The sequence below is a fragment of the Equus quagga genome, chromosome 1 (genome assembly GCF_021613505.1).
Source record: "Equus quagga isolate Etosha38 chromosome 1, UCLA_HA_Equagga_1.0, whole genome shotgun sequence".
In the NCBI taxonomy this organism is placed as follows: domain Eukaryota; kingdom Metazoa; phylum Chordata; class Mammalia; order Perissodactyla; family Equidae; genus Equus; species Equus quagga.
This window is the reverse complement of record NC_060267.1, coordinates 31359368-31385248: the sequence shown is the minus strand read 5'-3', so window position 1 is coordinate 31385248 and position 25881 is coordinate 31359368. Positions and strand designations below refer to the sequence as shown.

General features: G+C 40.5%; 1 protein-coding gene across 1 annotated transcript in view; it reads left to right on the top strand.

Moving 5' to 3' along the window:
• The first annotated feature begins 1834 nt into the window (after window positions 1-1834).
• FAR2 (fatty acyl-CoA reductase 2) overlaps window positions 1835-25881 on the top strand; it is a 148279-nt gene continuing 124232 nt past the window's right edge. The window contains exon 1 of the mRNA XM_046647778.1: window positions 1835-1953. The gene's annotated coding sequence lies outside the window, so the exon portion shown is untranslated. The remainder of the gene's footprint in view (window positions 1954-25881) is intronic.

Genomic DNA, 25881 nt, shown 5'->3' with positions numbered 1-25881 from the left:
CCAGAACTGAGATAATAAATTTCTGTTATTTGAGCCACCCCGTCTGTGTACTTTGTTAGGGCAGCCCTAGCAAATGAATATATTATCCCTGCATAAACATCATTTTAAATAGTGCTGATCAAATTAAGATTTTGTAATCTATAATAATGTCGCATTTTATCTATCAACATTCCACTGGAATTATGTTGTTTTAATTCTTTAGTTTATAAATCATACCGTAAAAAACCTGTAACTTTGGCCATATGGTATTTCCCTTTTTGTGGATTATTACCTTTGGATACATTCTAAAAAATGGGAATCCTTTACCAAAAACGATCAGGACAATAAAAAAAATTTTGAGTGACTAAACATTTTATGCCTTGGAAAATGAGTTGTAACCATTTCCCTTCTATCTGCTGTGTGCTGAGTGATCTCAACACATTCTCACCAGCATTGGACAGCATCATTTCAAGTACTGTCATACACATTTTGAGAACACATTCAGATTTATTCTTCAGTGTGGGGAGGGGTAACAAAGCATCTATTTTTTTGTCTTAACTTTTCCCCTCTCTCTTGCTTTCAGACAGTCGTCAGAGGAAATCCGTCACAGTGTCTAGGCTATTCTTTGCTAAACACATTAACTGAAGAGACTTAGTAGAAAAGAATTCAAGATGGGTGTGAATTTTTTTTAATGCAAGAAATCACTCCTTTCATGCATTCCAACCTTCATGAATTACATTTTAATTATTTGTATTTATTAGGAGAATGAAGACAGCTTATAAGGCAATATTCCTTTTTGGCTTTTCTTAACACAGCATATTTCCTTGAGAATTTACCTTCCACCTTGTCCAAAGAATTAGGTTGGGCGTTGGCCTGTTTTCAGTACTTCCTTCCTGAGGACCCTAACGGCTCCACTCCCGTGCCTTGTCCGGCCCTCTACAATTCTTCCCTAAAGACGGATCCAGTTTTACCGTTTACAATTTAACAATGACCAAACCTAATCCCCCCAAAATCTACCAGGCTAAGAAACAAAAAGTCTTGTGTTTTTTTTTTTTTTTTAATCTTGGGAAGCGCCGCTGAGCAAAGCTGGCCCTCTGCTGTTTCTGCAGCCAGCATCTCTGATTCTTTCTAGTCTCCTATCCACCCACTCCCACCTGCACCCAACGCAGAGCCTGAATTCTGCCCTCCAAACCACGGGTATGAGCAAACCGCGCCTCCAGCCCCTCCTAGATTTCTAAAAGGACGCTGCCCTGCTTGATCATTGCAGGGCGCCTCCGCAGAGTCTGGAGCACGTACCAGAGCATCCCTCCCACGGGGTGTGCAGTACGGATGCGCTGAGTAAACTCGGATTTTTGGCTGCCTTTTCTTCTAGGGTGGGTGGGGAAACGTGTGTCCTCCAAGAGTTCACGCCAGAACCTATGACTCTCTCTCTCTCTCTCTGTCTCTTCTTCCCTCCCTCCCTTCTCCCCTTTCTCTCTCAAGGTGCGGGAGCGCTCCTTCTTTTCCAGACCAGAGAGGGGCGCCTTTCCAACTCCATTTCCCCTCACCCACCGATTAAAAAATGAAAGAAAAAAAAAAAAAAGCCGGAGTAACAGCGAGTGGATCCGCTCGGCGCTCAATGAATGGAAGCTGCGGGGCGGGCCCGCGCGCACGGCCGCCCTCCCTACGATGCTCTCGCCCCTGGGCATGTAGGGCCCTAGCCGGCCCCTCGCCCTCCTCCCGCTGCGGGCAGAGGTTGCCGCCGGCTTCACGCTCCACGCCGAGACCGCGGCGGCAACGGGGAAGGTCGGAGGGAGGGTGGCTTCCTCCCGCCCCACACCCAGTCTCCGAGCCAGCCGGATATATAGAGTGTCACGTTTGGGAGCCGAAAGACTAGAGCAGTTTCCTTGTGGCTGGAGCGCTTCCCGCAGCCTCGGGGAAGGATCCGGATTGAGAAGACCACTAGTTGAACTCCACCCGGTGCCGGAGGAGCAGGTATTCCAGGGTCCGCAGCCCGGCCGCTCGCGGAGCCCACGCCTCCGGAGGCAAAGACTGGCTTGGGGGTGGCCCGGGAGGGAGGCAGGGCTCGGCGGGGTTGGCGAGGGCGGGGCGGATCCCTGCGGGGCCTCGCGGAGGGGAGCGTTTCCGAGGCGCTGCCCCCTGAAGATACCCCCAGCCGCACCCGATTCTCAGCTTGGGGGCTGGGCACCTTGGGCGCCGGCCTTGCCCGCCAAGGTGGGGCGCGCAGGGGGTGGGAACGGCGGCGCGCGGGGAAGGGCTGGACAGGGTTAACGTGGGGGAGCCGCTCCAGGACCGAGGGCAAGAGCCCCCTGAGCGGGTGTCGCCCAGGCCTCCTTGACCCCTGGGGCTATTGCTGGAGAGAGCGCGCGGACTCCGGGGCCACGTGTGGAGCGGAGCCCGCCTGGGCTGCCCAACCTGCACCGGGGAGCGCCGGGCGCCCTTCCCGGCCCCGGCGCGCGTCCTCGTGCGCCCCCAGCCCCGCCGGGGGCTACGCACGTCCCGACCCTCCCACTGGGGCCTCGTCGAGGTACCCAGCCCGAGGATGAAATGGACTGGGCCGGCCAGGGCGGGGTCTGTCCCTGATGGAAGTTTTCGACCTCTTCCTGTGGCCTGGGCGTCGTGGAGAGAGCAGGGGAGCTGGGTTCAGAAGACTTATTGGAGTAGATGGCGTGCGGGACGGCTGCGCCCCAGGCAAGTAAGATTACCCGCGGGGCACTTCCATTCATTTAAAAGAATTCATGACCAACTTAATCCTAGAAACCATAGGAAAGCGTCCCACCTGCTAGCCTCCTGTTCTTTCACCTTTCGGCGTGGGTAGAATTATGGACACTTATTCTTCAAGGGATGGTGTGAGCAACCGAAGTTCTCGAATCTGCAAGAGCTTTGGCGGCTGGTTGAATCACTCAGCGTGCCCCATTGTGACATGAGCAAGGACAGAGTGGGGACAGCAGAGTGAATAGGAAACTCAAATGAACGGTGCTTTTCTACTTGTTTCAAGCTGCATCTAGAGAAGTTAGACGCTCTGTGCCAATGAAAATTTGAGAATTACCCTGCGGTTTCCATTACCCATCTCTCTCTATCCCCATTTATATGAGTTGGAGATTTGGCTGAGGAGCATCTTTAGTCTCAAAGGGCAAAGGGGCTAAATCAAATATGAGTGCAGCCGCTCAAACTGCCGGAGCAGGTTTTTCAGCAAAATCCACATCTAGGGATATTTGTGTGTGAGACTTCTGGGAGATGGCCACAGGGTTTTACCAGCCAGACTCAAGTGTGGCAACATTTCATCCGCAGTATTTCTCAGGATGTGGTCTTTAACGTACTCTTTCCTATTTCTGAGGACATCTTCTGCCCCTACTTTATTAGCAAATTCCTACCTTACTCCAATTTCTAACGTTGGATTATAATTATCTATAAGATAGATATAAATCACCATGAGTTGGTAAATCTTACAGTGATAGGTTTCTCCTTTAGTTAAAGGAGGGAATGTGGCATCTAATTACATAAGAAGAGGGAGAAGCTTCCTTTAGGAGTGAAAATAAATAGAATAGCTCATAGTTGGGTATCACTCTGAGGTTTATAAAGAATATGATCATCTTGAACATCTCACTAGTTGCTTTGCTATCTTCTGAAGATGCATTCTTGAGTGTATTTCTTTATGGCAACATCTGGGCAGGCTGAAGAATTCTTTGTTTTTGTATTAATTCTCATGGACTGCTGAAAACTCACTCATTCACAAACATCATCTCCTGGAGGATCATGCACAGTGACCACCAGCCTGCTTGTCCCTTCCAATGTATTCTGACATTGTCGCCTCTGTGAGAACATTTATTACTCTTGAAGAGGCATTCTTAATGCTTTATTTTGTTAACAGACCATTTTAAGAATTTGGTAAAAACTATGGCATATGAAAAACAAACATACTCACGTTAACACAGAATTCTCCCTGCAATTTCAGGCGTTCACAGCCTCCTTGATATGCAGCCACATAATTGTTAGATGTCCAGAGATTCCAGGCAGAGCCAGCTTCATGGAAAAGAGAACTGCGCTGCCCCACAGGGCCCTCCGACACTTGGTTTAATGTTCCCCTGTCACCATCAGCTGTCTTAATAATTTTCAAACAAGGAACTCCAGAATTCTGTAGCCAGTCCTGACCTCAGGTTAAGAACCCTGTTCTAGAACTTATTGAAAAGTGGTGTTGTCTGATGGCACTCCTACATTTCAGGTGAATTCTTCAACATACTTATGTCATTAAGCCCCTCTATACCCAGTTTCCTCATTGAGAAAATAAAGACAACAAATAGTATCTTCTACTCTATTCATTTTAAAAAGTGGTTGTGAAGCCACACTGCGTAAAAAGAAATAATAATTATAAAAATGTCTACTTACTTTGAACAGTTCTATTTTAACAAGATACTATTGTTACAGGCTTAACTTTCCTACTCCACTTTTCAGAAGTAGATTGAGGAAGGTCGGTTAAGTACATTAAAAGTGTTGCAGAAACTTTATAACTCTTATATTTTAGTGGGGAAAAGAAGTAGCTAAGGTATTCAATATTTTAAATATTTCTTAAATGTCATTATTTGGACAAGAATGGAAATAGCAGCAAAAAGTATAGAATAAATTCTTGGATCCCAAAGACAATTCCTGAATAACATTGATATTTGGGTCTAATTCATCCAAAACTTGAACAATAAGAAAATGAGTCCTGACTGCAACTTTTTAAGGAGACATTCCTCTTTGCTTTGTTAAAAATACTAAAATCCATATTTTCAAAATCTTGAGCAAGTCACTGTTTTAAATGTTGTAGGAGATGCTTAGCATAGAAAGTCATTTAGTTCTTTACCAAGTTGTCTTCACCTTCTCTAGCACTGGGGGAGGAGCTGAGAAACTTGGAGTAAGGCCTCTATCCCCACACTTCTCCATTAACTGCTTCTCTCTATCTCCAGAATTTATCTTTATCCCAGCTTCCATTCTTGGCATGATGGAACACACTCAGAAGGTTTGAGGAAGAAAATGGAGTGAAAGGAAATGAGTCAAACTCCCATATCAGAGTCTTACAATGGGGACACTAAAGGGGGGAGATAGAGATTCCTTCTTTCATGCAAGCACTCTGTGAATGTACCTTAGGATGTAAAGTACCAGGTCCTGTACGTGATAGATTGTGACATAATTGTCAGGACAAAATATGTAAACATAAAGTGTTAATTAACAATAGCAGATGAGTTGTTACAAGGCAATATAAGATTAAGGCACCAAATGAATGGTACAAAAAATAAGTACAATGAGTTCCCAAGAAGAGAATAAAATAAACTGAAATCGTTAGTGAAGCTTAAGCAGAGAGTTCCATGAGATGTCCTTTAAAGTTCCACTTGGAAGAGAGATGAATGAATGAATTTTCTGGGTGAGAAGTGTGCAAAAAATGAAAATCTGGATGGAGCCAAAGTTTCATGTAAGGAAAAGGCAGGAGATAAAACTTTAAGAGAACTTTCCGCTGGCTAGCTTCATTCATGTAATAAATAATTATTAAGCCCATTCTGTGAACAGACACAGTCTCAATTTTACCAGATTTAGTGTTGAATAAAGCAGATGTGCTTCCTATCCTTTTGGAACTTACATTTAAAAAATAAACATATCATAACAAATGGTTGGAAGTAGTATGAAGAAGAACAGCATGCTATGAAAGGAAAAACCATGCTGTGACTCAGATTTGGTGCTCTGGGAAGGTCTTTTTGACAAAGAAAGATTTAAATTGATGTTTGAAAGAATAGGGGTTAGTTTGACCAAAAAAAAAAAAAAAAAATGGAGGGAAAAGCATCTGGGCAGAGGAAATAGCAAATGGGAAGGCTCCAAGGAGAGGAAAAGGCTAAGTGTTCAAGGGACGGAATGAAGGCATGTGTGCTTGGTGAGGGAGTTGCTGAGAGTCTGGCCATGCATGTGGGGAGGTAGGCAGGAGCCTGACCGTGCAACACCTCACAGATCTTGATAAAGATTCTGAATTTTATTTTAGTGGGAATCCATTGAAGACCTTGAAGCCAGGGACCGTCTAATGATCTTTTAAGGAGATCTTTATGACTACAATAAGGAGAAAGGACTAGAGCGATAGAGGATGGGAAGTAGGAAGACCAGTTAGAAGAGAATGCAGGCGACAGCACTGACAGGGAAGATGGAGGGAAGTTGACAGACTTGAGATATATTTTGAAAGTGGAATTGATAGAATGTAGTGAATGATTGGATATGAGCTGGATGAGGCAGAAAGAAGTATGAGAATGAATTCCTTCAATAGCTACTGCTGAATGTTTATAATTCAAAACAATATGACTTAGAGTTGCCGCAAGAAGAACTGAAAAATGACATGAAAACGGACAACTCTGCTTAGTACTTCTGGAAAATACACCAGGCTGTTGGGATAGAGGTGAGAGAGAGATGGGGGGAGACATTTACATTTCATGCTGTAATTTGTACTGTGGGATTATTTTTAAACCATGCATGCATTTTATAGTTTTTTAAAAGTTTACCATCACAACAAACGTGGCTCCTGTTTTTCTGGCTTGAGCACATGAATGGAATATGGGATCATGTCCTAAAATGACAAAAACTAGGAGAGAAAGATCTGATCCTTACTAAAGCGATTCTTCTGAAACAGCTCCCTCCCCTGCTTAAAACCTTTCCATTCTTCCCCCTTGTCTATATCAGTGTTTTCGAAAATGTAGTTGTTTGTGGGTCATTAGTTTCTTGGAATATTAGTAACAGTTAAGTAAAGAAAGACAAAGCTTCCCTGATCATATAAGTTTGGGAAGCACTTGATTTAACCTAGTTAAGCAGTTTTACTGCAGGAATTCTCAGAGCCTTTAATATACTAACATGTATTAAGAATCATCAAGAAAGAAGGGATATTTTATGTCACCTTTCCTAAACTTATTTGACTTTGAAATGCTTTTTTGGCAGGACGTCTAATACAGTCAGCATTGAGCGTAACACGCTTTGGGAAATGCTGCCCTATATTAATAGATTAAACCTTTTAACGTCCACAGCTCTCTATTAACCAGAAGCTTCTCTCTTGTCTTTCATATTAGTTATTTGGAAGAAAGCAGGAGACTGGAATTGACTCAACTTAATAGGCTTTAAGTTGATGATGAAACCAATCTGCTATATGGACAAGAGATAAAGAGATATTCACAAGTAAGATCTGTGGTCTAATTAAGTACAAATTTTTTTTTATTAATTTCCTTTTTCATGGCAAAGCTATGCAGGACCTCCTCGAGGTGGTCTGTAAATCTGTCAAGTCTAGATTTACAGGTGAGGAACTTAAAACATAAACAGTGGGGAAGACTTCACAAGGCCTCTCGTGTTCCATGGTAGGTCTGGGCCTTATTTAATGTCTGTAATTTATCTCTTGCAGGGCAACACAATGGGAATGCATAGGGTGTGTGTAGGAGCAATGGTTTTGCAGTGAATTTCTTACATCTTTCCTGATCTCCAATGCATTTGCGTGGTGGTATATTGGATGCAGGAATGCAATCTATGGTGAAAGACAATGCAACAGAACAGAGCAGAAGAAACAGTTTCACACAGCTAGGGACTCTGGCTGTGGCTTCATTTGCTGGGTGCCCTAGCCCAGGGGTCAGCGAACTATGTCCTGAGGGCCAAATCTGACCCCTGCCTGTTTTCGTATATCCCTTGAACTAAGAATGGTTTTAATAGTTTTAAAGGTTGAAAAAAATCAAAACAATAATGTTATACGGCACATGAAAATTATATGAAATACAAATTTCTGTGTCCATAAATAAAATTTAATTGGAAATCAGTCAATGCCATGCCTTTATTCATCATATTGTCTATGGCTGCTTTCGTGTTCCACCAAGTCGTTGTGAGCAGCAAAGCCTAATATATGTACCATCTGGCCCTTTACGGAAAAAATTTGTGGACCCCTGCTCCAGGCTATTAAACTCACCAGTCATAGGTAATTTTCATAGATTTGTTTTTCCTTTGTTTTACATATTAAGGTGTAGTCTGAGTTGGTTCAGGCTGCTATAACAAAGTACCATAGACTAGGTGGCTTATAAACAATGGAAATTTATTTCTCACAGTTTTGGAGGCCAAGAGAGCCCACTTCCTGGTTCATGATGTCTGTCTTTTCATTGTAACCTCACATGGTGGAAGGAGCAAAGGAGTTCTTTTGAGTCTCTTTTATAAGGGCACTAATCCCATTCATGAGGGTTAGGTCCACCCTCGTGACCTAATCACCTCGCAGAGGCCCCACTTCCAAACACCATCGTGTTGGGGACTAGATTTCAACATATGAATTTGGTGGGGTGCTCAAACATTCAGTCTATAGCAGGGGTATATATAGAAATAGGTAAATTGACTCCCTAGAAGCTCCTCAAACGTATTGGCGTTGGAGTCATGACAAGGCTGTTTACTCTTGATGGCTACTGTAGCTAATGTTACATGCTGATATGAGGAGCAGACGACAGTCTTGAAAATATTAGCTTTTGAGAGTTATTCAGACATTTGAACTCGTGTGTAAAGGATGGGCACTCAGATGAACATAACCAGAGTCCCAAGAGGTAGGGGGGTAATTAAATCCATTATTTCTGAGTTGTTGAAATCGGCTACCTCTGAGCGTAGATCTCCTGTGAAGGGCCACCTCCGGTTTTCATTTCAGTAATGAGAGGCCAATCTATTTTTCATTAATGCAAACTTTTTGTGAAGAGTGATGGTTTAAGGGTGACAGTCTTACTTCGGGGGTGACAAATACACATTTCTTTGTCCCCGCCCCACACCTGTTGAATCAGGATTTTTGGTGCGAGAATCCACAGGTGCTCGCACATAACCAGTCCAGCTCAGGTACAAAATGTGGGAACAACTGGGCCAGGTATGTCCATGGGATTTAGAACCAGAAGACAGGATACTGAAGGCTTAGTGTTAGGTCTGTTACGAGTCTCACAGAAACTTTCTGGATCAGGGTATTCTATAGGAATCAAACAGTATGAAATATGGGGCTCCTTGCCAGCCGCAGAGAGCAGGAGATTTTCCATGGCTAACTCAGAGACCTACCATTTAAAAAAAAAAATTGGTTTCAGGTGAGCTCTTCATTCCATAGGCATTTTTCCACCTTATTCCACACCTGTATCAAGCAAAGAATATTATATATTTCTTTGTGTAGCCAACAATGTGATTAAGTAGACAGGAAAAAAATTGGTCTTACTCTAATTACTGGGCACTAAGAATAGTATTTGTTTGTTGTTTCAGTCATGATTTATTTTAAATTCCCAGATAATTTTGTGTTCTTAACCTCTGCATTCCGGCGAAAGCATTTTCAAGGTGCAGTTGACAATATGTGTCCCACATGGCTTTGGAGGCAATAAGAATATTTCCTGAGCCAAGAAATGAGAAAAAGTCATTGTGAAAATGCTCCCCATTTTAGAAACACAGTGCTTTATTTATCACAGGTCAGTGAGGGGACACATTCCACAAAAGTCAGCACAAACCCCAGGTCTCCTTGAGGGAAGGATATTCAGAAATTAGGAAGACCATTAAATTATGTGTCTGGTCCCAGCATATTTGAAGCCACTTAGGCACTTCAAGCAAATGTACAATATTGTCAAGAAACCGGAGGAATCTGCCCAGAAGAATTTGATAAAATGAACAAAAGAAAATGTGTGTAACAATTCAGTTTGTGTACATGTATTAAAGATTTTGGCTTCTTATTATCAAGAAAGGACATTTAATATTAAAAGGTGGGTGGGTAGTAGCGGCATTGTTTTGTCCAGTAATGAAAGCACCTTAAAGATGGGCAGTATTCATTTAGTAAAAATAAAGCCATTTGTCTAAAACTTAAGAGAAATTGACTACTTGAATTCACATGAAACATAGATGTAAATAAGATCCCCTGATAAATATTAATGAAACCAACTTTATGTCAGTCTGTGTATTTTTATTTCTATTGCACTGTAACTGTTTTCTCACTCTGAATGGAATCTTATTTCAGTTGTGTTTCCTTTACACGAGCCCTTGAGAACACATCTGCCCTGAAAATAAGCATATGATCTGAAAGATGGACACTTCTGCTCTTACCAAAAGGCTTTGAGAGCATTAAGGTCCACTTCTAAAACTATTCTCAAAGCTGCAGGAATTTTTGATGGTTCGAAAGGGTTAATGTCTCTCATCCAAATGAGCAATTTCCTTCTTCACACTTGTACTTGTCAAAACTCTCTCCTTTGTAGAATTGTAACATTGCCTCTTCCTTCTTTTCCTCCTGCTATTTTGGTCCAGTCCTGCCTGAAGTGATGGTTATGCAAGTGCCACCGAGTGCATTGCTGATCACAGGATTGCACTTTAGGTAAATTTAGGTCTCAATTTCTTTTAGGACAGAGTGAAACTTTCTCAAATTAGACTTTCCAGAACTCCTAGACACACTATATGTTGGCACATATCACACCATCTTATCTACTATACATAGTGGTGACTGCAAATAGCTTTGCCTTAAGTAAATATATTCACATTCTAAATTGTAGAATGTTCCAATACCTTGTGTGTATTTGATCCAATTCCCTCATTTGATAGAAAAGAAAAGCCAGTCCCAAAGACGTAAAATGACCTTACACACATTTATTTAACAGATGAGTATAGACTAGTATCCAAATTACATAACTGCAAATCCCATTATCATTTCATTCATTCATCCATTCATACAGTTTATTCATTGTCTACCATGTGCCAGACCGGATGTTTAGCTCTGCAAATACAATGATGAACAGTACCTGACTTTAAGCTTTAGTGGCCCCTACTCTTTGAGTGATGTTTAAACAGTTACAACTTCGGAGTTTGTGAAATTTTTCAGCAAAGATCCTCAATGTAAAAATATAAAATACTCATATATTCTTATTTCCCGTACTTCTCCATTCTAACCAGCCCTAGTCAATAATTTAGCTTCCCATAGCCCTGAGTAGTTAGCACCAATAAGGGTATGATGGGAAATGGAGTTAAAATGAAAATAAAATATTAAAAAGTCCACAGGGAAGATAAAGAAAATTCTTCCCAAGGAAACAATGTTCTCCTTTATTCACCACAAGCCCTGAGGATTAATTAACCTACGCTCCCCTCCTCTCAGTTACTCTCTCTTTGCCCAAACCTGGCTGTGGAGGGGGTTCCATCCTCAGGCTTCCCCTTTCCTGTCTGCCCATAAAGAGAGACACAGAATCTCTTTGTGGTTTAAGTAATTAACCACTGATCATTGTGGAAAAAGAGATAGGGGAAGAGAAAAACAACCAATGTGGAGAAGTTACAAAGTTTCCAGAATGATACCTTTGAGTCTTGGCAGAGGGCCAGTAGTTAATTGCTGACTTCCTCTGAGAAACCACATTTTCCTTAGCCATCCATCTTTATCTCTAGGAGAAAGATCAAAAACCAATCCTCTGCCTTAAAAATCCTTACCTGTGCTCTTAAATCTGGATGAGTACGGACGTTTGTTGATCAGTAGATTTATAGCTTGCAACTGATTCTCAAAGAGATCATGACCAAAACAAGATTGGAACCACTGCTTTAGGAACAATTAAGTGGACTAGTTTACCTCTTTGAAGTACTCAGGCCCTGGGCCACTGCCAGGTCAGGAAAGCTTCCTTCTGAGGATTCCTCACAGGGACCATACAACTGTTTGCGATGTTTACGTTTTCATGTTCCATCTTCAGTGTGTCACATGATTCAGAGCACTATATTGTTCCTAAACAGAAAAAGGATCATGTCATTCCCCTGCATAACACCTTCCACAGCTCCCCATTCTAGAGCAGTCTTGCCAAGTGTGTGAGGTGCTTGTTGGGGTAGGTATAGGCGGGTGAGTGTCCCCAGGACAGAAGAAACTTTAATGTCACCTCCCTCCTGCTGTCTGGCTGGGTGTTCATGGGCAAGTTACTTAACCTTTTGGTTTGCCCAGTGTATAAGTTTGCTTGTGCTGCTGTAACAAACTACCACAAACTGAGGGGTTTAAATAACCGAAATTTGTTGTCTCACAAATCTGGAGACTAGAAATCCTAAATCAAGGTGTCAGCAGGGTTGTCTCCTTCTGAGGGCTGTGAGGGAAGGCTCTGTCCCAGGCCTGTCTTTTTGCCTGTAGATGGCCATCTCCTCCCTGTGTCTCTACATCCTCTTCCCTCTATGCATGTCTATGTCTGTGTCCAAATTTCCTCTTTTATAAGGGGACCAGTCATATTGGATTAGGGGCCCACCCTACTCCAGAATGACCTCATCTTAGCTTCATTAGTTACATCTATCGCAACCCTCTTTCCAAAATAAAGTCAGATTATCTAATTCTCAGATACTGTGGTTTAGGACTTAAATATATGAGGGGTTTTTTGGGAGGGGGCACAATTCAACCCCTAACACCCAGGAAACTGATGCTTGACTTCTCCCTACCACAGTGGAATATGATGAGCAAACTATATCTACAAAGTACTTTCTGTGTTACTCAAAAAAAAAATCCCATATGCATTTTAGGTATGAATTAATAATGAACATAAGTAATAACTATTGCCTTCACCAAGAGCTTCTTTTCCATGTGATTTTTATTATTTTTTATGAATAACTTATATGTGGAAAACTGAATATATTGTAAATGCATGAAGTTGAACATGCTCAAGTGTCTCTCAGATTCCAGTTTCCAGATCAAAAAAACAAAACATTATGGGCACTCTGTAAGCCCCCTTCATGCTCCCATTCAGTCACTAAATTTTGCCCCCAAAAGTAACCACTATACTATCTTCTAAGTCATAGATTAGCTAGATTCAAATGTAGATTAACGTTGCCAGTTTTGGGAGTTTATATAAAGAAAATCATATAGTATGCATTCTTTTGTGTCTGGCTATTATGACTATGAATACTCTAGGACCCTCAATGTTAAGGTCAAGGTACTTATTTGACCTGCTTATAGGAACTGATTTCTTGCCTAATGGGTTAGGTAAAATAAAATAGTTTGTTTCACACTCAAAAGTCAAAGTAAAAAATTTAAACAAATTTGGGTCTGAGATATAATGACTATGGAGAAAAAAAATTACTGTGTTAACAGTGTGATAAGTTCATGACCAAACATTTAGGGAACAACAATCAAAAGGCTTATTTTTGGTTTTTAAGGAAGATAAATGAAGGGCTTACCTGTCTCCATTGCGCTTACACACTTAACATCTCACTAGTCTCCCCAACTCACTTCAAGGTGGAAGATAACTGGAAGAAGGAGAAATTGAAGGTAGGAAGAGTAGTCAAGTGGACGTTCATTCTTCCTACATTCATTCAACAAATATTTATGTAGAGAGTAGTGTCAGGTATTGTGTCAAATCCTGTGACTATGAAGAATAGTAAAACACAGTTATTGCCCTTAAGGTGTTTGCAATCCAGTGGAGAAACAAACAAGGTGTCAATCACATACAATGTGATATTGAGGGAGGACTCAGAGAGTTTGGCAGATCAGACTTTCAACTCAGCCCAGAGTGAGGGGAGGATTGGAAACTACTTCCCAGGGGAGTTAAGTCTGAGCCTTGCCCAGTGAAGGATAGGATGGGACGAAGGGTATTTGGCTGGGTGGTCTAGGGCATGGCTTCTGGAGCTAGTCTATGAGCTGTGTGACCTGAGGTAGATCACTTTAGTTTCTCTGTGCTTCAGTTTCCTATTTGTGAAATGGGTTCATATAGTAAATACCATAGAGTTGTGTGCTGATTCATGAGTCAATGCAGATAAACCATTTCGAAGACTGATCTGTCCAGAGTAAATGTTCGGTGAGAGAGTTACAATTGGTCCCAAAGCTCTGGAGAAGCCAAGAGGTATTATCTAGAGCATTACTCCAGTGTGGGAACTGAGGTAGAGAGAGAAGAGCAGACCAGAACTCGGGGGTACAGACTCCTGTGCTGAGCCTGCTGCCTGCTCGCTCAGTGACCATGTCTGCATTAGAAGAATAACTAGATTATCTCTAAAGTCCCTTCCAGCTCTCACATCCAAGGATTCTACAGCTCCTGCCAAGATAGACTTAGTAAATATTATTTGGATTCTGGTGGTCGAGAAATAAAAAAGAAATCAAATTTGATTCTGAGATTTCCAGCTGAGTGACTGGGTGAGGTAGTGATATCATTTCAAAAGAAATAGGCAAGTCCAGAAGATGTTGGTGTGGGGAGACTGGGAATGATACAGCCTAGATTTGTGGAGAGGATGCTTAGGTTGGAAGAAATCATTTCTGTCATTTTAACTCAGTGTGGTAGAGAGGCATTAGATTTTGCTAGTTAATAATGACCATGGAAACAGGAGCCTAATTGCCGGGCTCAGGCTTGACATTTTCTACCGAATTACTTAAGGGTTCTGCATCTAGTTTTCTTCATTTGTAAAATGCAGACAAAATGTAGGCTGAGGCATGCACAATTGCCATTTGTAGGTCAAAACAGTTGAGTACTGGCAATTTCACATGGTTCAACCCAGTAATAGACATTTTCTAAGGGGTTGTACTGAGAAATAAATGAGTTCATATGTGTCACATGCTAAGGACACATATGACACATAATAAGGTGCCATAAAAGTGTTTCCCTTATTATTATGGCTATTTGACTTGTTCAAAATCTACTGTACCAAGCTTAATTTGGCAAAAACAATTAGGCATTGCATTGCATAGTATGTCTATTTAGACCTCTTTCCCATCTTTATGTCAGGCAGACGTAAGGCCTTGATCAGGCTGTTAGTCTGTAAGGGTATGGTTGTGTTCACTTTCAGTGCTGGCTCCCACCACCATTTTGCTTATTTCCGGTATGTTCATCTAGACAGCCATTGGTTTCTACTCCAAAGGGAAATTTAACATCAAAGTTCCAGGGTTGAAGCTTCCTCTTCCTCTTATTTTCTTCTCTACAACCTCTCCCACCCCCACCTGGGCCTTGCCATCCACAGGCCTAATTTACATCGACTTCACAGTGTAATATTGATACAGTGCTGGCCGTCTACCATCTGAGACCCCCTGGCATTCCAGACACCAGGCTGGCCCTGTAGGGAGGGTGAAAGGAGAGGGGACAACTAAGTGTAGTCCTGGGTAGAGGCCTTGAAGAAGGGAGAACTGAGAGGAGGGTGCAGGAGCTTCAGCCAGCCCTAAGCCATGAACTGGGGAGTGGGATGGAGGCAGAGGCTCTGGAGCCGTGCTATGCTCTGACTGCATGACTTTTGACAAGCATTAATGTGTTTGTATGATGAGGATCCAATTGTGCATGAACTGGGATGGAGAGAGATGTTCGAGAAGTAGCAAAAAGAAGAGAAAACCAAAAACATGCCCTTCCTGAGTAAAAGCACTACTAGCTGCAGTTCCTTACAAAACTGTTTGCAGACTGTTGCCCAGGGTCACCCATATATTAGCCCATATATGATTCACATGGTTGGATTGAAATGACTTATGTCCTGGTTTGTGACTTGTCTTTTTACCTTCTTTTTGGTGTGTTTTGAAGAAGAGAATTCTTACTGTTATTGTTGGTGAATTAAACAAACATTTGCTTTGCTCTTTGTATTGAGATTTTTGTGTCTCATTTAAAGAGAACCTCCCCTATCTGCTTCACTTTTTAAGCAATTAGTTTGTGAACCTCTCCTCAGTTAGGCTGAGGCTTCAGACTCAAGGATGCAACGGTCTGTTTCCTCTTGTTGGTGTCAACACAATGAAACAGTTCACATAGAGGAAGGAAATGTTTTAATGATGAAATACAGAATAATAAATCATGGCTGATTAAAATCACCCTTACTATTTATTGACTGAATGTTTAACAAGTGCAAAGTACCGTGCCAGGCACTTAACAAAACTCTATTGTATCAATCCTGGGGATCACACATTTTACAGATGGGGAAACTGAGGCCTACGGAGTTTAAAATATAGTCATTAGGCAAGCATTAACATAAGATAACATAAGTTTGTCTTTCCTACCTAGAGACAGTTTGGAAAATAATTGTATCCACAGGTAAATATTTGAAGTCTTGGAGGGAAAATTGGCTGTTGAGGATGGAGTCCCCTTGCGAATTCAGTACGTTTGAGCTCCTCAAGGTCTAATATTCTAATAAGCAAAGGTTAAGAAGAAAATACAGAGCAGAGAGTTATCAGCTGTACCAGCGTCATAGATGTTGTTATATAGGAAAAGCAGCAAGCAAATGAACACCTGGAGAAAAGCTTTTTTTCCCTCATTACCTATGGGAGCTAGAAGACTTCGATTTCTTTTATCAAAATTGAAGTCTTGGCTCTGCCACTGGTATTGCCCTCAACCTAATCACTCGATGTCTCTGTTCCTCAGTTTCTACATATATGGAAAATAACGTCTACACTATTTACTTCCCAGTATTGTTGTGAGAAAATACTGAAATGTGAGCATGAAATGCTTTAAGAACTGTTAAGATAAAGTGTAAGATATTACAAGAACTGCAGATGTTAACAGTAAGTAGTATTGATAGCATGTAATACTGATAATTTCCTCTGTGTGTGTGTCTAGGCTCTACTATCTACGTCTATACGTAATTTTGTATGTTAATAATAGCAACAATACTTTCCATTTAAATGATATTTGACACTCCTTGGAAGACTTTTATATCCATTATTTCATATGAGCCTCGGAACAATCCTGTGAGGTGGGTCAAGTGTGGTCCTACTTTCCATGTTCCAAATGCAGATCTCTGCTTTCTCACCAAAAGAAAACCTCTCCTCGCCTGAAACTTCTGCAACTTCTGTCAGTCTTTGTTGCTGTTACCCTTCACCTCCATATCGTTCTCTGAAGTCGGTCAATTGTGTAACTCACATATGTCCATTGCCTTCCAACTTCTGAGGGTCTCCTTCAGTTTGACATCCATATGGATGAGCAGACAACACTCTAGTGCCTTGACTTCACGTCTTATCAGCTTTCATTTCAAGCACTGAAGCACCCTTTTTTCAGAAACCTACATCCAAGGCCAGTCCTTGGGCTCTGACATTGCTCCAGACTGCTAGATCTGAAATCTCTAAATCTAGCAGTTCACGCTTGGGCAGTGACATTCTTTACTTCTGGCTCTCTCATTTTCTTTCTCCCACCAAAGCGACTGTTCCAATGCAGCAGGACTTCCAGTCATTTGACTCCTTTCTGCCCACACACACACACACACACCACACACACTTTCTCGTAGTCCCTCGTCTTACTTCCTTCTCTGTGCATCCAAGTACATTACTTTAACTACTCCTTTGGCAATTTCCTCTACCCTCTACCTTTTCCTTTTGTTTCCCCCTAAATCCATTGTGCATACCCTCAAATTTGGATCTTGCCAACAATCCATATTCCCTGCCCCAACCACAGGCGGTCAGGTGTTGCTGGAGCAAACCAGGTAAGTATTTGCATGAAATAAGGATAGTACAAATCCATCTTCAACCTCCGCTGGATACTGCTGCTTTCGGCTTCTTTGCTGGTTTCTAGTCTATTTTCTTTCTCATCTAGAGCAGTGGTTACAAATATTTACCTCTTTCAGGAGCACCTTCCTTTTCTTGCAGCTCTTTAATTGACAAATTATGACCTTGCCCCATACTCCTCAAAGACGGGGGAAGGAATCAAAGATCTATCTCAGATTCTGCTCCAACCTACAAATTTATCTGACTCTCCACCCACGCTTACCTCTTTTCTTCCTTTTTAGAGGATGAAATGACCTTCCTGTGTTCAGGGTGGACCGCTCAATCTTTTCTAAGTATTTTATTCCCTCTGAGCTTCTCCAGAACCTCAGTTCCGTTTATTGTCATTTTTTCCTTCTTTTCTAGTTCCTCTCAGATTGCATATGCTCAAACATCCCATTTCACCAACACATGAACTTCCCACATACACTTTTATTTTTATATCCTTCTATTCTTCTGTTGCTACCTTGTCATCCCAGATCACTTTCCCATGAACTTCTCCCAGAGGTAGTCTACACTACCTGTTCTAATTAAGTAATCTGTCCAGAATTTGTCATACAAATACTACAATCAAATGAATTATTGTCACACTTAATTTGACGCTTTATTTGGTCACTTTCTTCTTCTATGTTGACCTTTTACCTTACTCAATAAGGATGTTTGATTTGGATGAGTATGTGAACATAATTCGCTGCCTTGACCAACAACTACAGATGGTATCAGAGCACTAACTGCGAAACCTTGTGTTGGAAACAAGAACTTTAAAGGTAGTGATGGGAATTGTGAAAAAAAAATCGTCATTATCAGTTACTGATATGAAATTCTTGCAGAAATGGTGCATCAAAAATAAAAAGTGTAGTCAAAATAAATGTGCGTATCTTTGTAGATGAAATACAAATAGTTTCTGTACTCAAGATTCCAGAAAGTACTAGAAGTTGAGTTCTCAATAAAGGCAGTCAAGAGTAAACACAGATGTCCAGGGAAGCTTTTCTTTACAGTTTCTCCCAGCTTGAAAGCAGAGGCCAACTGGGAGTTGCTGAACTTTGCGTCTCTTCCATAAAAAGAGAGGGTACAATCAGATGAACCCTTGCCTGTGTTGAGAGAAATTCCTGAGATTTATGATACTGTGAGGGGACATGAGGGACCTTTTACTGTTAATAAGTGTCAGGTTACCCTGATGATCTTCCTGGTCAGCTCATTTCTGGGGGTGGAGAGTGGTCTGTTTGCTGGTGGACTAGGCCTCCTAAGGCAGATTGATTTAGTGCTTGTCTAGATGCTGCAAAAGCTTGTTTCTAAAGAGCAGGCTCAGAAAGAAATGAATGAAAGCAATTCAGACTACAAATAATACTAATTTAGTGCTCATCTTATAAAAATGCTAGAGTAAAAATTGAAAAATCAAACAAGATCCCCCAAATTTAATCAAAGATAAAAACTAAGTGACCTCAGTTTATGAAACTTTAAATTGGAAAATTTAAATATTACACGCTTTTAGTTTTATAAAACTATGTACATGTTACTTCAGTTTTCAAAAGCACTGAATATAGAAGGTCACTTTTGATGATCTTCATTATCAAATTTTTTAATTTTAAGCTCCCTAGATTGCTCTTGCCTCATTGGAAAATTTTGAGAAAATGCTTAGCAGCTTTGTTTAAAGAGAAAATTGAATTCCTCATAGATAAAAGCTATTTGTTTTTAATAATTGCAAAGGGTAATCTTTGCTATTAAAGCAAGGTGTACATTTGTTTTTCTTAGTCAGTTCATGAACTGGGGTGTGTATCATGTCATCAGGGCCACTGGCTTGCCACTAAGCTTTGAGATATATCAGTAATTGAAATTCCAGCTGACTTTGGATGAGAACAGCCAAAGCGGACAGGTAATTTGCCAGCAGCAGAGACAACATTTTGGACATTCTTATTTAGTTTTCATTACTTTCTTCCACCTAGAAAACAAAGAGCTCTTTTAGAGAAAAAAAAAAAAAGACCCTCATATTTATTTAAAGAAAATGAAATTTAGAGAAGCGAGAGACCTCTAGAGAAAAATAAAATAGGAACTATAGTTAAAACTATCACCCTTATATTAACAATTGTTTAGATATTTGAACAAAAATGTAAAATACATCATCGCTTATGACAAAGGCTGAGGAAATGATGCTATGAATATAATAGATACTAAATATAGATGTGTTACCCTTGCCCCGGATCTTAAATCCAGTGTATAATCATTTAGGCTGTTCTGATTCTGCCTTAGCCACTGTGTGTCCACTTGGGCTTTTATCCACGGCAGTGTCAAAGAAAGTGGCTAAAAGGAAACTTTACATAAGTCGACTGAATACTATTTCAGAGAAAAATTGATAGGTTTGGTTGTGGAGAAGGCAGAAATTATAGGTTAAATTAGTATTTCTTGACAAACTGCCAGTGAATTTCAGGTATCCAAGCTGACCTCCTATCCTTCATCAACTTGATTAAGCAAGACAGACTGACACCCAGCTCTTACCTCACAAAATGAAGCAACGGCCAAGCTCATCTAAAACCAAAGAGCTTTCTGAAGTGCAGTCAATTGAAAATAACTCCGGGTAAGAGCCTGAGGAAGTTTGCGGTTGGTGCAACCATGAATGGAGCCAAATTATTTAGAGATATTATTTGAATGCCTTCAGAGGACATCCAGACTTTCAGATACTGGACGCAAATCTCATCAGTCTTCTTCCAATCTTTTTGGGCTATGTTGGATATTGAGGAGCAATACAGGTGGAGACCTGCTGTGTAAATTCCAAAGAATCTACTGAGAAAATAACAGAAAACTGGCTGTGGCTGTGATCTTGATTAGAGACTTTTAAGGGAGGCTTTTTTCTGCTTCTATTTGTGCTTATAGTAGAACATATCATGGTACAAATGCTTCTGTGGAAGACATAGAAAGAAGAATGAAGCCACTAAGAATTAGGCCAATGAATCTCTGAACCATCTCAGTGGCATTTGTTCAGACAAAAATTGGGATTTAGCCAGTTTTTTTTTTTTTTGTGGCTAATGTAGAAAGCAGAGTTTTCCGCTACAGTTAGATTAGTAACATGGTATTGTGAACGGGTTAAAATGGGGGCTAGGTTGAAAAAAGAATTGAAATGACGTTACTATGACACAGTAGCTGAACTGTCATCAAATTCACACATTCACGGATCTCAGAGCTGGACAGAATCTCAAATGGACATTTGCTCTGAGCTCTAGAAGGTATTATTATCCCCATTTTATATATAAGTCCCAAGATTTCCCCAAGATTACATGTAATCATCAACTTTATAATTAAATAGCAACTATAACATAAGCCTAAAAAATTCAACAGCTATATTTCTGTCCAGAAGACATAGTACCTTTATGAACAAGAACCATGCAAAAAGAAATAAGGAAAACTGAACTTATCTATGCTGCTCATATTAGGGAACCACATGGCAATACTAAAACAGTATATAACCTACATTTTGCCTCTAAAATTTCAAATGCATTCAATAGCATCTCCTATGAGACACATTGCTCAGGATCTGCTATGTAGAGGCTAAGCTAATGATTTTCATCTGGTGGTCACTGTAAAATTAATGGTCCTCAGAAATGGTGGTCTAAATGGATACAGGTCTGTTATAACAATTATAATAATAAAATTAACAATAAAAAAGAATTCTCAATAAAATGGATTTTCAATACGGCCAGTCTTTTATGTTCTTAAAACTTACATTAAATGATAATTCTTTTAAAAAGTATGTCTGTAAAATAAATGTTTTTCTTAGAATAAAAAGGAAAGACAGCTTTATTGTTCTAACATGGTGAGGCCCAGGTTCTTTGAAATTGCTTCTTGGACTACAAGATTTAAAAACTGGAGAAACCCTGTGTTAGACAACTTATGGAAGAGTTACCTCCCTTTGCTGACAATGTATGGTTTGATTTACACGCTTATTGAATTTGCAGACGTTATTTCACTGGATAAATTTGCGAGGGCTGTGATAACAAGGTACCACAGACCGGGTGCCTTAAAGAACAGAAATGTATTTTCTCACAGTTCTGGAGACGAGATGTCCAAGATTAGGATGTGGGCAGGATTGGTTCCTTCTGAGTGCTGTGGGGGAAGGATCTGTTCCAGGTCTTTCTCTTTGGCTTTTAGATGGCCATTTTCTCTGTATCTTCACATGGTCTTCCCTCAATATGAGTTCGTATCTAAATTCCCTGTTTTTATAAGGATCCCAGTCATATCAGATTAGGATCTGCCATAACCACCTGATTTTATTTATTTTTTTGTCTGGCTAAAAGTCGTTTAATAAGATTTCCTTATAACCATTTTAAATTTCAAATGTCAAAAGAAAAGAAAGATACATCTGGAGATTCAGTGACACCATGTTATCTAAAACATTCACTTTTAATCTATGACCAAAGCCGTTTATTCTACCTTTTTTTTTAATTGAAGAATAGGACCTGGTTTTATCTTAATTTACCTTTATAAAGACCCTGTCTCCAAATATGGTCATATTCTGAGGTATCGCGGATTAGGAATTCAACATTGATTTGGGAGGACACAATTCATTCAGCCCATAATACTGGGAATTTTTCTTTTTCTTTCTTTCTTTGGTCTATACATATCACCAGCTACACATATTCAAAGCTGTATTTGCCTCTGTCTCAGTTTGCTGGGGCTGCCATAACAAAACACTGCAGACTGGGTGGTTTAAACAACAGAAATTTATTTTCCCGCAGTTCTGGAGGCTGGAAGTCCATGATCTAGGCATCTGCAGTTTGGCTTCCTCTGAGACCTCTCCCCTTGGCTTGCTGATGGCTGCCTTCTCGCAGCATCCATACATGGTCTTTCCCCTGTGCGGACACATGTCCCTGGTGTCTAAATTTCCTTCTCTTATAAGGACACCAGTCAGATTGGGTTAGGACCCACTCTAAAGACCTCATTTTAATCACCTCTTTAGAGACTTATCTCCAAATACAGTTATATTCTGAAGTACTGGGGGTTAGAGTTACATGAATTTGGGGAGTGGGGAGACACAATTCAGCCCGTGACAATATCTTAACTACATCGCATCTAAGTCCTGATGCCAAAATTCAGGAAGTTGCTGAGATGTATAATGGGAAAAGGGAAGAAGAAGGAAACCAGCATTTATTATGCATCTCTTGTGTGTGGAGAAGTGGAGCTAGGCTAGGTCATTCAGACTTTACATACTCTCATAGAGCCATCTGCTGCCTGGACCTGTTACCCTGTGCACATAGTTACCCTGTGCCAGGACCTTTACATACAGTAGTCCCCCCTTATCTTCAGTTTCACTTTCCATGGTTTCAGTTACCCCTGCTCAACTTTGATCTGAAAATACTACATGGAAAGTTCCAGAAAGAAACAATTCACAAGTTTTAAATTGCTCAAGTTCTGAGTAGCATGATAGAATCTTGCTCAATGCCAGTTCATCCTGCAGGGATGTGAATCCTCCCTTTGTCCAGCGTATGCACGCTGTATACACTACCTGCCCATTAGGCACTTAGTAGCTGCCTCAGTTATCAGATCGACCGTCATGGTATCGCAGTGCTTGTGTTCAAGTAAGCGTTATTTGACTTAATAATGGCCCCAAAGGGCAAGGGTAGTGCTATGGGCAATTTGGATATGCCAAAGAGAATTTATTGTTGTTAATCTCTGACTGTGCCTAATTTATAAAGTAAACTGTATCATATGGATGTATGTATAGGAAAAAACATAGTATATATAGAGTTCAGTCCTATCCACAGTTTCAGGCATCCACTGGGGGGCTTGGAATGTGTCCCCCATGGATAAGGGACTACTGTATGTTCTCTTTAATTCTTACAACAAAACTTCAAGCCAGACGTGATCGCCATTTAACAGAAGACAGAATAGAAGTGACAAGTTCTTTTCAGAGCTGGATTCACATCCAGGCCTATCAGACTCTTGCTCACTCTTCATCACAACAGTGACACCTGTCTACTCAGATCCTTGATAGGCAATCCATGGCAGTCCAAATTGTGTGATCTAATTTCAGACACATTGTCCTGTTTTGAATAGAAAAGCTGAGGCCCTGCGAGAACCAAGCCCAGCCTGGCCCCATCTGTCTCCTCTGCTTCAGTGATCTATCATCTGAATCAACTGGTCTGTTGTAAATTCTAGTTGCATCAGTCAGATACGGGGATTCGCAGCAGGGAGCGTTGTTGATGGGAATAAGATGGGCTATTTTCCATGTGAAATTTAAAACTCTGCTATGACCACTGCCAAGAAGAGAAAAGTGGCTGATGGAAAAAATCATGCCTTTCAAAGTTGGTGGGCTAAGGAGTATTAACATTAAAGGTATTAGTATTTACCTCATATTTGCAATGGAAAATTCTCTTTCAGAGGAATTTTGGGACAGTTAAGTAGTTTATAAGGTCAGTCAAGAAAAGCTGAAATCATCCAGCTTCAGAAGAACCAAACAACAAAAACTTCCTTCAAAGGCTCAGTAGTACCAGCAGAAGGTGTGATAAGTGTAGCTGATCTAAAGGCAAATTCACTGTTGGTGAAATAATATGCAAATGCTTATGTGAAGCTGTAGATACTGCTTTCCTTGACCAAAAAAAAGAAAAGATATCACTTCCCAATACAGGAAACATTATTTATTACACCCTAAATGTTTTGCAGAGCAATAATAACTAAAGATTATATTAATAAGGCTTCTCTGTGACAGTCCAGTATCACCAACTGTAAACTAGATTATAAAGACCTTCAAGCCTGTTCAGAATGCCTGAGTTCTTCACTCCTTTCAAGATGGATCGCCGATGTCCTCGTGCTGTTCAGGGTCAGGCCTCCCAAACTGCTCTCCCCCAATGATGTCCTTCACCCTGCCTTCTTGACCTTGATGGAATTCCTCCATCTAAATTTAACCATTCACTCCTGGCCCTCCTAAATTAGTCTCTTAAACTAGTTGGAGAGATGTTGTAACCATCTGACCGGTGACCCTTTCCAGAGCACAGGTATACTGTACAGTGTAACCAGAGACTTCATTGCCTTCTGATAGTATTTTCAGGCCCCAAGGAGGTCTTCTAGAGAGAGATACTCGGTCTGGGGAATCTTTCCTCTCTTCAAACCACATGTATTTTCCTAAGACAACTTGTATTATTCAATGAGTTATCTATCTATCTATCTATCTATCTATCTATCTATCTATTCATCCATCCATCCATCCATCCATCCATTCATCTATCTGTAAAAACCACTCACAAAATAGAAAGTGCTGGAAATCTCTGGATTTCTTGAGACAGCATTTGATTCTCTTATTTATTAATCCTTCTGTGTGCAGAAAGAACATCAGCTTGTGCTGTGTCTCCTCCCCACCTTTCTGCTGTGGGAGTGGGAAAATAGATCCTTTTGCTATCTTTCCCAAGCATATACATTTTTAAGCAATCGAAGCCTGTTGTGTCTAGTTTTATTACCTTTAATGAACATTTAAGGCTCATTAATTCTTACATACTTATCCATAAAAATGTAATTGCATGATTTTTACTTGACTCAATGACCAGTGTTTATCTTGCCATTATGCTTACCATATTTTAACTATATCATGTAACCATTGGTGAACATACAGGGACAGACTTTCATATTAGTTTTCCTGAAGCTCATGCACAAAATTACCAACTAAAGATTGAATTTTCTACAGTTAACAGTAATAAAATTTTATTTGAAATGTGTCTTTTGGAATGTAGTGCATTTTCATGTTTCTCCAGAAGCTGAAATGAAGAGGTAGGGTTTTTCCCCAGGATACTCTCTAATTAGCATTTACCTTGGTGTTCAATAGCACTCTGACTTATTTTATTATCATGCGTTTGTCAGGTGCAAACATGTATCATTTCTGTGTTAAGTGGCTATTTTAATTCCAAGTGAAAGTTCACTGGAACCCTTCAGATTTCCAGATTCTGTACTACATCCTTATTTTATTAGGAAATCTCAAAAAATATGTACTAAAGACTGTCTTCACTGCGTACATCAACACAAATTTGGAACTTGATAACGATGATGGTTGTGCGCCATTGTGAATGCTTTAAATGTCACTGAGTTGTACTCATTAAAATGGTTTATTTTCTGTTGTGTGGATTTCACATCAATAAAGAAAAATTAACACAAAGATAGAAAAGTCTCTGGAAGGCTCATCTCTCTCCTCTATAAAAGAACCTTACATGACTCCACCGGGGTAATTGTCTGTCCAGGACATAGATGTCAATTTGAATCTACAGTTCTGGGAGAGATTGGGTCAGGCTTTAAATAAAGAAGTTGTAGGCAAGGTAAATAGTCGCTGAATTCTTAAATACCGCTCAGAGTCCAAGAACTGTACTTCTGAGTTATTTGTTCACTGTGATAAATTATATGACTGATTCTCAGGACCCCTTGTAAACGTTGGTCTATCATCTTTCTTTTAGGGAGGGCATTTTCTGGTATTTCACTCTGATCTCAAAGTCTGTGAGGCTCAGTTAAATCTCTCCTTCTACTTTTAAAATCCA